This window comes from Lepeophtheirus salmonis, chromosome 5, assembly GCF_016086655.4.
Source record: "Lepeophtheirus salmonis chromosome 5, UVic_Lsal_1.4, whole genome shotgun sequence".
NCBI lineage: Eukaryota > Metazoa > Arthropoda > Copepoda > Siphonostomatoida > Caligidae > Lepeophtheirus > Lepeophtheirus salmonis.
The window spans coordinates 9,490,538-9,502,977 of NC_052135.2; the positions used below are offsets into that span (position 1 = coordinate 9,490,538).

The following is a 12,440-nucleotide window of genomic DNA, read 5'->3' on the forward strand; positions in this document are numbered from 1 at the left end:
TTGGTGGCCAACAGACAAACAAACAGGGGGGAATAACGTCCATTCAAGTTCGTCGGAAGAGGTAATAAATTAAGATACTTGTAATAAAATAAAAATTACTATAAAAATAGTATTATGTAAAGAAGAATATACCATTCGATCAAACGGAAATTATTTTCAAAAGTTCATTTTGATCTCATTTGTGTTTAAATTATGTAGACAAATTCTATTTTAATGTTATTTCCGTGTGAATTTTTACATTTGCATATTTAAATCAATAAAAATTAGTTAAAAAACACTATTATAAACTCGAAGCAAATAAACAAAACAAATGAATTTGAAATAACAGAGGCCCTCAAAGAGATGATGTTGTGTCTACATAAAAAATTTCCTTTAGAATTAATTAAAAATAAAATATGGATTTGTGTCAAATATATCGTGTGCATCAATATATATACATATATATTATTATTAGTCATATACAGTCTGGGTATATGAGTAATTGGAAGGAAAGATAGGGAGCGATGGTACTAATGATTATAGTTTATTTTTTAAATCAATTTTATATTATGCTATTTTGGAGGATAGAATATTATATGTTTTTGTTGTAGAAATGAGAATGTTCTAAATTTCAAATAACACTAGAGGAGGGCTAATATAAAAATAGTTTAATTTTTTAATGCATTTCACTAATAATATTAATTATATTACACAAAGGTATGGATTCTTTATTAGAGGGAGATGATTTGGCAAAGAATAAAGACCATTTTTCCTTTTTAATCTGAAAACAGTTATTTATCCATACTTTTTGCTCAGCTTTAGTCATATATTACCTTTTCGAGTCAAGAATAAATGTATGTAATTTTAAGCACAATGTAGATGGAAAAATCAAACTTGAAAATACTTTTGGATAAGTTTTATTAACCCTACTTTTAATTGAGGGATTGTTTTAAAGATAAAAAAGAACTATGAAAGACAAAAATCCCGAATTAGTTTAATCCCAGATCTTTCGGAATTCAAATGACTGTGAGAAAAACTAAGATTAGTTTTGGATGCTGCGCTCATAGATAAATTCGATTATTTTCCTCAATTCATTTCTACAAAATTTCCCAAAACCTGCATTGTTCCCCTGTATTATTTGTTCAGGCCTTTTACAATACTCAATTGAAATACTAAATTATAATAAAAAATTTTATAAGTTTTTAATGTTACCTCACATAAGTAGAATAATAAAATACGTTTCGTTTTATTGTATCAAGTTTAAAGCCTTTACACGTTATATGAAAATTATATTGTGTGTATATAAATTCAAATTTACGATAATTCGGATTATAAGTAAAGTACTAAGGATCCATTTAGAACAAATCACATAAATGTATCTTGCGAAAGTACTTAAAAAAAGTCCATTAGCCTTCATTTATAATATGTAAGCTTACATAAATGTATTTAACTATAGATGAATATGCTTTTTAACTCTTTTACTGAATGATGCTTCAACCTATATTAATATTAGTGTTTTATAATTATAGATTTGAACTTCTAGGACAAAATCCTTCGAAAGATAAAACTTTTTTTATACTACAAATAATACTTTGAGGGTTTTAAATATAGTTAAATGTCAATTCGTAAACTGAGGGATGACCCTGGAGGAGATCACATCTCATTAATCCTGCAATGCATGAATTTTAATTTGTAGGGAAAAAATTATTTTGAATTTTAAATTCAAATTTAACTTCATAATTGATTCACTATGTTAATAATAAAAATTTATTCCATAGGACCAAAAATAAGGAGGCTCATTCATTATGATATACTGCTACATACTTATTATTTTGTGAATAAAAAACCAAGTACTTGCAACATAACTAATCAAAATTCGGTATGTCCCATTTATGGGACAGCATGCATTGAAGAGTTAAAGTACGAGGACTTTTTATTGTATCTACCATGAACCATTACAGTATGAACGGAATAAATATCATGGAAAGGAAATTCTATGTCATCAAATCCATTTACTCCTAAAACAGAAAATTACTATAAAAATACGTAAATCGAGTTGTATCGTACAAACTCCAATTATTGTCTAATTCTACGAGGAAACTTTTTCGAGTAATTGTGATTGATTGAGTCCAGACCCCTCTCTTCCTATTCAAATAATATATTCTTTACTCTGCGAAGTTATTAACTTATTATTAAAAGGTTGCGATAATTAAATTTCAGCTATCCGCTTTCATTTTTCGGAATAGAAAGAGAAAGTATGACCTGGAGTCAGACACTGTTCCTAGATTGAATATTTCATGGATAATTTACATATTAGTGGTCTATTTTTAGACTATTTGAATATAAATTACTAAATTATAAGTATTCTTTGGCGCATAATAAAGTTAAAATATCCAAAGTTATATTACCCATAAATATATTAACTATGCAATTTTAATAGATCAAAATAAAATGATAATATCAATTAATAGTCGATCCGTAGAATTAATTGAATAAATTAGAATTTAGAATAACTAATGTTTCAATAAAATAATGCATTTTAAGATGAAGAAATTGTAACTTGTCTCCAACATATAAATAACTCGAAAATATAATTTTTTTTTATCACTTATTACCTAAGAATGTATTGCCAATAGTTGCTACTAGTTGGATCACAGTTTGGTATATTACTCAGCTTGAAGGCGTGATATTGATATATGAGTTTTTGTTGAAAATTTTACCTTATCTGTAATATCAATTCTAATTTGGGTAATTTTTTTAGTCAACTTGCCCCATCAATAGAGTAAGTGAGTTTAATATTATTCATTGATAATTAATGGCTAAAAAATTTAATATTTATTGTTATAAATAAAAATAATATTTCTCTTAATCCAAAAAATATATTTCAAATAATATAATTAACTAAACTATATATATGTGTATTGTATATAGAGTAAAGTTTTGAGTGTGTCTTTTATATGTGCCCACTCGTTGGACCTAGGAAACTGAAACTTTGCATCGGCACAAGGAGTCTCTTTTAAAAACACGACTCAACTCCCATCAGGAAATTTCCTACTCTTAGAAATCAAATAACCTGTCAGGCTCCTATGTAAGGTTATTTAATTTTTCAATAGCTTTGGATTTTAATGGTTGTCAAGAATTACTTTTCAACTAAGTATAACTTAACATTAATAACTAACATTAAACTTATTCAATAAACAAGGAAGAATAATAACAAGGAAAAATATTTTTTAAATAATTGAGAAAATTCAATAACTATTAATCAAATAATGTAGGTAATTTTAGAAAAAAATTATTATAGGAAATTAGTTCAAAAAGTTGTATCACAGTAACTACTAAAAAGCTTATATGAAATGAATTTAGGTTGCCATGTCTAGTAATTAACATCTTAGTTGCATCACTACCCAATTATATTTCTTTCCTTCTTATATATAAATCCAAAACAACAGTTTAAAAATATACCCCCAATTCATCTTTACGCGAATATAACAATTTTTGCTCATTCAAGCTCGATTTTACTCGAATTTTTCAAATAATATTTCGGGCGAGTCCAAATAATTTAAGAAAATTATCAACTATATTAATGTAGAGTTGTTTTTTTTAGTTTGAATAATTCTCGAATCTCGAAATTATCTATAAAGAATTCAAAGATTTAATATTGCAATAGTTGATCGTAAAATGAAACATAAATAATGGGAATTTGACTGGATATTTAAATTTTGATTTGATCATTGAGAGTTACGGAGGTTATCCCTTGCATTCTGCCTATTTCTGCTCATCAATGTTTTTTTATTGGTAGGAAAGAAAGGGATAAATTGTTATAGGGATGTCGATGTCGAAGTGTTTTGCCATGATAACACAATCATTAATTAATTATGTATTTTTTCAACTTTCAAATCTATAATAGTGTTGAAAATTGTATATTCAATTAGAAAATATATATTATTTGATGTGTTACGGAACTTTTGAAAATAAAAATACTACAAACCTACTATTTCAGATTGTACATTTTGTATTTTTGATGACTCAACCAAAAAACAATCTTGTTTAAAAAATTAAGAAAATGAAATTTATTTTTGTACATAATTTGTTGATGCAACTTCATATTTCATAGACAAATTTGAGTCAATCATAGGCTCTGTATTAAAATTTGTGGGATTAACTAAGATAGCCACTATAGTTTAGAACCTGTATTTCATTTAAGAGAATTATATTGGTCCTATCTGGCCTTTATAATTTAAACTATCATTCTTTTATTGTGAAGATATTTTTTCTCTACTTTAAATGCAATTTGGAGCGTGTCCACGGGGTTATAAGAATAATTCGTATATAGAAATTAACGATAATTCCTGACAAAATAAAAATGTAATCCAAACACAATTTTGAGAAAACACATTCTAGTTAACTTTTATGTTGATGGGGCACATTTGGTAAATTTTTTCATGTAAATAAAAAAAAATTCATCAAATGTATCTCTGTGTACCCATGGAACTCTAACTATAAGGAATGCTCATGATTTTTTTTCACAGTCCTGGATGCGGCCATTTGTTATAAGTTACATAAGCTTCATCCTATCCAATTTTATAGACACATTAATATTGTTTGATAGGAGAGCAACAGAAGGTTTTTGTTTAAGAGATATAAACACCCATACCACCTCTCTATTTTTGGAGGGGAACAAGCCATGTTAGTATAAATAGGAGGAAGGGGTCATAATTGTGAGAAAAACAATCACGCAGTCATTAAATGTCCCTTTATTTAGTTTTCGTTACCAAGCCTTTTAAAATAAAGATAAGGATTATTTTTTGTTTTATCCTTCAGAAGGGCTTGTTCAAATAACAGATAAATAAATTATAGTAAAGATTTATTTTTTTGATGTTGACGTAACATATTTGTTTTTGTTTTTTTTAGTATTGACAATTTCCTCAACTTTAAAATCGTTTTCGATTGATATCATCATTTTTTTATATTCCTTTAATAAGGCACAAGCTAACTAAAAAATTATTATCCGCTGTGGGGAGACTCACTGTCGCTTGGGTTAATATCTGTATGGATTGCTTAAGGGGGCTAGAATTGCTTAAGATTACATCAACTCTTGAGTGACGCCAGTGTATTCTTAGTCTATTTTAATAATATTACATATTTACAAATTTCAATATTTGTAGGCTGCAAGATAGTTACTATTATAATTTATCCAATTGCCATCGTCTGGGTACTTGAGAGGAGGATCATTTTGATTCCCTTCAAATGAAGGTACATGTCTTAAATGGCGGATTGCTCTGAGACGAGAAGACGATAATGGTTCAATCTGGAGGTCAACACTATACTCTGTATTATGTGAAAAACACTTCAAGCCAGAAGATTTCCGAGTGCCGAGACAAACTTTAGCTTCTGTGGGAGGAAAAACATATCGGGGGCATTCGAAACGAGATGCAATCTTATCTCTTTTTCCTTGATCACAATTAAGTAAAAATCCGGTTGAGGAAAATTTTCGTTTGATCAACATTGAAATTGGGTAAGTTTAAGTTCTTTAAATCTTCCTGAGAGATTTTAATTTATAAACCCATACCTTTTTATAGAATGGTAACATAATTAATATCGATGACAACAGCATGATAACAACTCCTGATCAATACTTGGATGTGCTAGTAGAGGAGGTACAGACTGAGAGCATCAACGAAAGTATTTTACCTCCAAAACAAGACGAAGATAACCAATCAGATACCGTTTGCTACAAAGGATCATTATGTCCAACAACTTGTAACAAAGAAGAACTCCTTCGGCCTATGTTCTCGATCCAAAACTTTGTTAATAATCTATCAGGTAGATGAATAAAATATTATAAATCCTGGGATATTTTACGGAAGGGTACTAAACCTATATTTATATCAGCATCTGTGGTTTTGTGAAAGAAAAATTGTAAAAAACATTTTTTCTTATATAACTTTATTCATATTTATTAAGAGGAATATCTATCCATCTTTAAAATATTCATAACAAATCCTATAGACTAGTGTGAATTTGACTGTAAACAAGTCAATTTATTTAAGTAATCGCCTGAGATTGGCATTACATTTAAAATACACCGTAGATCAGTCGGAAAAGTCTTCATATCATGGTTGAACTTGATTTATTATCAATTTAAGGAAATTTATATGTTCCTGCCCAATAACATCATAGACCTCTACAGACCAGATGACTTTTAAGTTCAAAATTCCCAAATACGAAAATGATCTTGGATCTTATCAATTTCAATTCAAATATTTAAAAGAACTGTTGTAATCCTCATCATCACTTTCTTGATGCATTTCATCTTCCTAAATTATGAAATTGTATGCTTAGTATGGCGATCCCAATTTTTTACGTATTTTCAATCAAATTATAATATTCAAACAAGGGACCAAATAAACTTAAATCAAATAGTATTTGCCACAACTAATGGATTCAAAAATATATTACTACATTTAAACTCCTAACTGAATAAAAACGATTATAAGGTCAATACTAAATAAATAAATTGAAATGTATTTCAGAATACAAAAATATATTTAAAAGGACCATATCGTCATGTATGTATTAAATATTAAAATGAAAAAATTACAACAAAATATTAAAACATAGTTATTTCTTTCCATTGCATAAGAGATCAGAGGGCTCAGTTAAACCTGCTAGTGCTTAGATTTCTATATATTTTATAAAGATAAATTATTTATAGATGTTGACTATTGTTGTTATCTTTATTTAAAGGAGCTAGAAAGTAATCATTCCTGAATAAAAATTATATTGACTTTCATTAAGGGAAGTGTTGGTCCCTTTTCTCAACTTCATGCAATGATTCATGAATGGACTATATTCGTATTATCTTGAAGGACCCATATCAAAAAGGATGATAGCTTTTCGTTATCTTCGTGAGTTAGTCCTTGCTCACTAAAGAAAAAGATTCCTAGAATTGAACTTATTTGAAGAGAGGCAGTCCATACCCATCTACAAACTCTTTCCAAAGAAAAAAAAACAATTTTCTTGTTGCCTAACCTTGTAAAATTGACTAATAGATGGAGTAGTTTTAATGGATTTAAATACAAAATATAATTCATGGACTACTAGCGAGAAGAACTTCATACTTTTCTTATTTCTTGAAAAGAGTAGATTTTTGAAATTAACTTCTTCGTTTGTCCAACTCATCTTTGGAAGAACCACTTTGAGCAAAGAATACTTTTAATTTAATTATCACTTAATAAAATCACTTTCATCAAGTCTCAAATAATAACAAGTATTAAAATTAAGGGAATTTTATCAACATGTGAGTCAACTGACTCGTCTGAAGTCTTTCACGAGCTAGTAACAAGTATTCTTTGGCCGGTAGTCATAATCCTTATTCAAGGAGGTTTATTATTTTTCCGCAATGCGGCGCTACTCATTGGCGATGTGTTTACAAACTAATATAAGTAAAAAACGTTCTATGTCCTAATGGTAAGATGGAGTTGTACTGATTAAGTAAATATTATAATTACTCCGTCTGACCAAGGAATCTTCTTGTAAGTCCATATACATAATGTATATTTCTTTCTATAGAAATGACCGGGGCAAGAAACCTAAGCATATTGAGCTCAAAATTTCTACCAAGCGCGTTGTCCATTGAGCTACGTTGTTCCATTTATCATCAATAAGTTTTTCTAAATAATCGTTTGCAAATCTACGTCCTTTCATAGGTCTATTCAGTTTTGGGAACAAGAAAAACCCATATGGGCCAAATCTGGTGAATTTGGTGGCTGAGGCATAATTTTGATGTTGTTTTTGACCAAAAAATGTAATGAATTTTTTGGTAAAAATTAAGAAAATTCGGAATAAAATCCGCTGACACTCGTTTCATGCCTAAAACGTTCAAAAAAAAACATTATGGCACGAGCCAACCGATCTGTCAATATCCTCAGTAACTTCTCTGATAGTTTTTCGACGGCTTTCAAAAAAAATATTCTCCACTGCTTCAACGTTTTCATCTATTGGGGGTATGCTTCGACTTCCAAACCAAGTCTTGTCATTGTCATCTTCCCAGAAGATTTTGTGCCACTTGTAAACATTTTTTTAGTCAGAACAGTTTCACTGTACGCCATTGTTAAGATTTCAAGTGTTTTAGAGCACATAAATTCTTTTTTTTTTTTTTTTTTCATAAAATTTGATACAAATTCTTTCATCCATGTTTTCAATTCCCGAAATTCTCCGAAAACAGAAAATACCGTTATGCCTCTCAAAAACAAACTAAACATATAATATTGCTGAAACAGTGAATCTATGTTTTTGTGAACTAACATAAAGAAATAAAAAAATCGAGCATTTCAAATTTCCCTTGACTGCAAAGTATAAAAAGTCATTTTTGTTTTGAACACACTTTGTAATCAATTATAATTGAACAACTTTCTTTGAAATACACACCTAACATTTTGAAATTGAGAAAAAATAAATTTAATATTTTCTGTCATTATGACATGATATATTTGGACTACTAGAGAAAACGTAACGTTTTTTGGTTTATAGAGACCTCATAGGTGTCATTGCTCTAGTCGTTTAGCCTTGCTACTATTTTCCATATAAAGTTACAGAGCGAAAACCCTTTGAATCTACAAGCTGATCCTAACAGTAGGTAGTAGCGATTGAATCCAAATCTATATACAATGATTTTTCTTGTAGGTTACATAATTTTTAACTTCTTTTGAATGAATTTTCTGATTATTTCTATATAAATATAATTCATGCCGAAGCCATAAAAAACTTTTTCTGTAACGCGTTTGTTTTTTAGAGTAGTTCATTCAGACATATTTCTCACTAACAAAGATTTACCTTTTCCGCTGATAAGATTCAAGCTTAGACGATGCATTTTTTATAAGATTATGATATCATTGAGAATTTGGTTAATTCTTTCTTGTGTAGGAGAAGATGAATACTTTGTTGGTAAAGAAAATCTTCCTCAGAGAGTATAATGATCAGACTTTTGAATACTTAAAACGTGTCTAAGCCTACACTTAGTTGGAATTCCCGGGCACCTTTTAAGAGAGGATTCATTATGAGTGAATTAATTGAGTGAGATGGAGGGATTGCCAATTCCCTATAATATCCATAATCAAAATTCAAATTTTAACGGTTAAATATTTATATATATATATATGCCTAAGCAGCCAAATCTTCCTGAATCGTTTTTCTTCCTTCTTTGTTTAAGGAAGGGATTATAAAATTAAAAATACTATGGTGTCACCCAGAATTCATTTTTTTTCTTTTCTCTTGCGTGAACATTCCATATGGTTTATAATTCTGTGATATCCCGCAAGATATTTTTCTTAGTCCTCCAATGGGGAATTCTATTTCAATGGAATTATTCATAACCTTTTTAACTCCATGATCCCCACATTTTTAACAATTGCCTTCCATAGGGCTGAATATCTTTGACATCAAAGTAACTGAAACAGAATTCAAGAAACCAAAATTGCAGGTCATTGGCTGTTACAGTATAAACACCATTCAGCCGCCTGGTTTACCTTCCCGCCTTTATCGTAGAAAAACTGTAAGTATGACGTATTTTCTCTTTCCTAGGGTCCATCTTTGACGATCGCTCAAACATACTTGTGTCAAATAATCACGAAACTGAAGAGTTTTTAGTACAAAAGCTTATTTTTCTAAGACTATGTAGTATAATGCGATCACACTTTTTACAAGGTACTTCCTTTTTTTTTCCTTTTTTTAATATGAGTTGAACTAAACGCACTTCGAGATTTCATTTTTTACAGGGCTTCCAGTATATTATACTCCCTTTATTCAAAATAATGTATTGGGATATGACATACATCATGGAGCATTAAATATAGTGCACCCAGTGACTTATTTTCATAGCAACAGACATTCAGAAACACTTATATTATTTTTCACTCTCAAAATGGCACTTAAGTTGAATCAATGTTACTTTTTAATTACCTTTTACAACAATTAGTAAGATTTTTTTGCAAAAGAACAAATGTTTATCTCAATTCAGTTAAATTGTATCAACTCACTGAAGACTCTAATTACATCTCATGGTCATATAATGAAGTGCCCTAATTCCCTAAATGTAACATCCTTTTAGATGAAAGGAAGCGAAAGTTGATTTTATTATAAATTGACAGAAGTTAATCTTTGTTTAACCCTCTGTTAGTGAACTAGGATTTTACACACCCCCAGATAAATAAAAATGCTTCTGTTACCTTTGAATCTACATTTTATCACTAATACTTCCTAGTATGCTCTTGAAATATTAAATGTGGTCATATCAAAGTCTTAATTTTTCTTGATAATGCCTTATTTTTGATTTAATCTTGATTTATCCATTTAAATTCGAAGTTGAGTTAATTTGTTATACTATTTACCTTAAAAATTGTTCATTTGTATTTCTTTTTGATTACTTGGATTAATTTTTTTTCGAGAGCTTAAATTCATTTTAGTATTTTATCATTTTGAAATATATTTACGACTGGAAAATGGATGGAAAGATATAAATTTAAATGGCGTAAGTATTCAAATCAATCAATTGTTTTTATTATTTAATTAAATACGTGTTATTTTCGGGTTTCTTTTTACCTGTTCACTAAGAGTGTTATCATATTTTTGTACACTAACAGAGGTTTAATGCAAACTCTTTATTATTTTATATACTCCCACTACACAAAAGCATATTTTTCTAGCCAGAGCAGGACCCAAAAAATATTTATGTTATTAAATTTATCTATCTATAATACTAATAAGTGATTTATAATATAAATCTTGTAATATCTAAATCTATTAGTTATAATACATTGAAATCTGATCATGCAACACCATGGAAAGTCTAATTATTTATTGATCAAAAAACATTATCTAGTCTAATTTTCTTAATGTCAAACCCATAATGATTTTTTTCTAACTGTTACAACCATCCCTCGGCTCTGGGACAGTTCGGCATTTTACAAAACGTACTCAAATACAATTTGTGAACATTCTTTTGGCCAGTATAATATTTAAATAAGTTCAAAAAATAGCAGACATATGTAGGTATGTTTTGTATAAATTTGGGGAGTCTAAGTCAAACCACCTTAGAGTTCTTCTAAGTTAATCAAAAAAAGTGTTGTAACCGGCTCCCCTACTAGGTGCATATATGTGTAATATATTTTTGTTATATATATAACACAAATGAATGTCTAGGAACATTCAACATGCTTTCAAGTCTATGATAATATAGTTTACTTTACATTCAAGTTTTATAAATTTGAAAATTGACATTTCAAAGATAAATCGATTTTTGAAGTCATTTTGTAAAGATAATAGCCATAAATAGACGTTATTATCTTATCATTTAAGAGAAAATAACTAGATATAACTAGAAATTGATTTTTGATGGAGTCTTGATTATTATCCTATTAAAAAATTATAATTTCAAACATGATAATAACGCAACAAAGCATTTTTTTTTTTTTTTTTTACATAAGGTAATAAATTAATTTTCTTTGTTTATTCTAAAATGTAAATATTATTTATGTATCATTTAAAGAAATATAAAATAAATTTTAAATATTTTCAAGTATTTAATGTAGATATTTGAAATTGTTACACCCTTATTTTCAAAAGTAATAAATATAAATACTTATAATTATCTTTTTCAGATCAATTAGGGCATGCAGGAGCGTCAGCATGATTATATTTTAGAGGAACCTTGGTTTTTGGATTATTAAAAAAGATCAAAAATTTCAAAAATCCATAGCTTTTCTCAAAAATTAAATTTTTGGAAAACAAATTTAAAATATAAAGTTTCCTAGATTACAATGCAAAGCTATTCACAGATTATTATTATTTTATTTTTTTTGAAAATTAAATTTATCGGGAGAAAATTTCAAAAATCCATAGCTGTTCTCAAAAAATTACAAAAATCCATAGCTGTTCTCAAAAAATTTCAAAAATCCTCTTCATATATTAAATTTTTTGCTCTCCTCCATAATTTGCAGGAAGTAACTTCTTTCTTGAGAAAATAAATCTTTCAAAGAAAAATTTGTACCCATACTTTCGCGTAAATTTTTATCAAACTCACCAAAATATATTATAGTATAAAGCAAAAATTCCTTATTTTATGAAGGCTAAAATCCTTCCAGCCCACCTTTTACGGACGCCCCTGGCATATGCAAAATAAAAAAACTATTATTTCCAAGAAGGTGTGACCGTCTGTAGGTCTCTGCTTAAACTAGTTTTTGATTGCCAAGGAGAGTTAACAGACATCCATATTAGTGTATATTTAATAGTATTGTCATTCAGGGATATGTATTATTTCCCCTCAAGATGGCGCCTCTCTCTCTTGCATTGTTTACAAAAATTTATAAGTAAACAACGCTCATGTCGTATTACTAAATTCTTTACTTTTAATATCGATGGCAAATATGGTCAAAATTATCCTCGAGGAGTACGGAACAAAGTCC

The 12,440-nt window shown here is 28.5% G+C and overlaps 1 long non-coding RNA gene across 1 annotated transcript; it reads left to right on the forward strand.

Moving 5' to 3' along the window:
- The first annotated feature begins 4,922 nt into the window (after window positions 1-4,922).
- On the forward strand, window positions 4,923-5,697 carry LOC121118028 (uncharacterized). Its single transcript, XR_005864309.2, has 3 exons — window positions 4,923-5,089; window positions 5,145-5,494; window positions 5,559-5,697. It is a non-coding gene; the product is annotated as an uncharacterized lncRNA (long non-coding RNA).
- The last annotated feature ends 6,743 nt before the right edge of the window (window positions 5,698-12,440 follow it).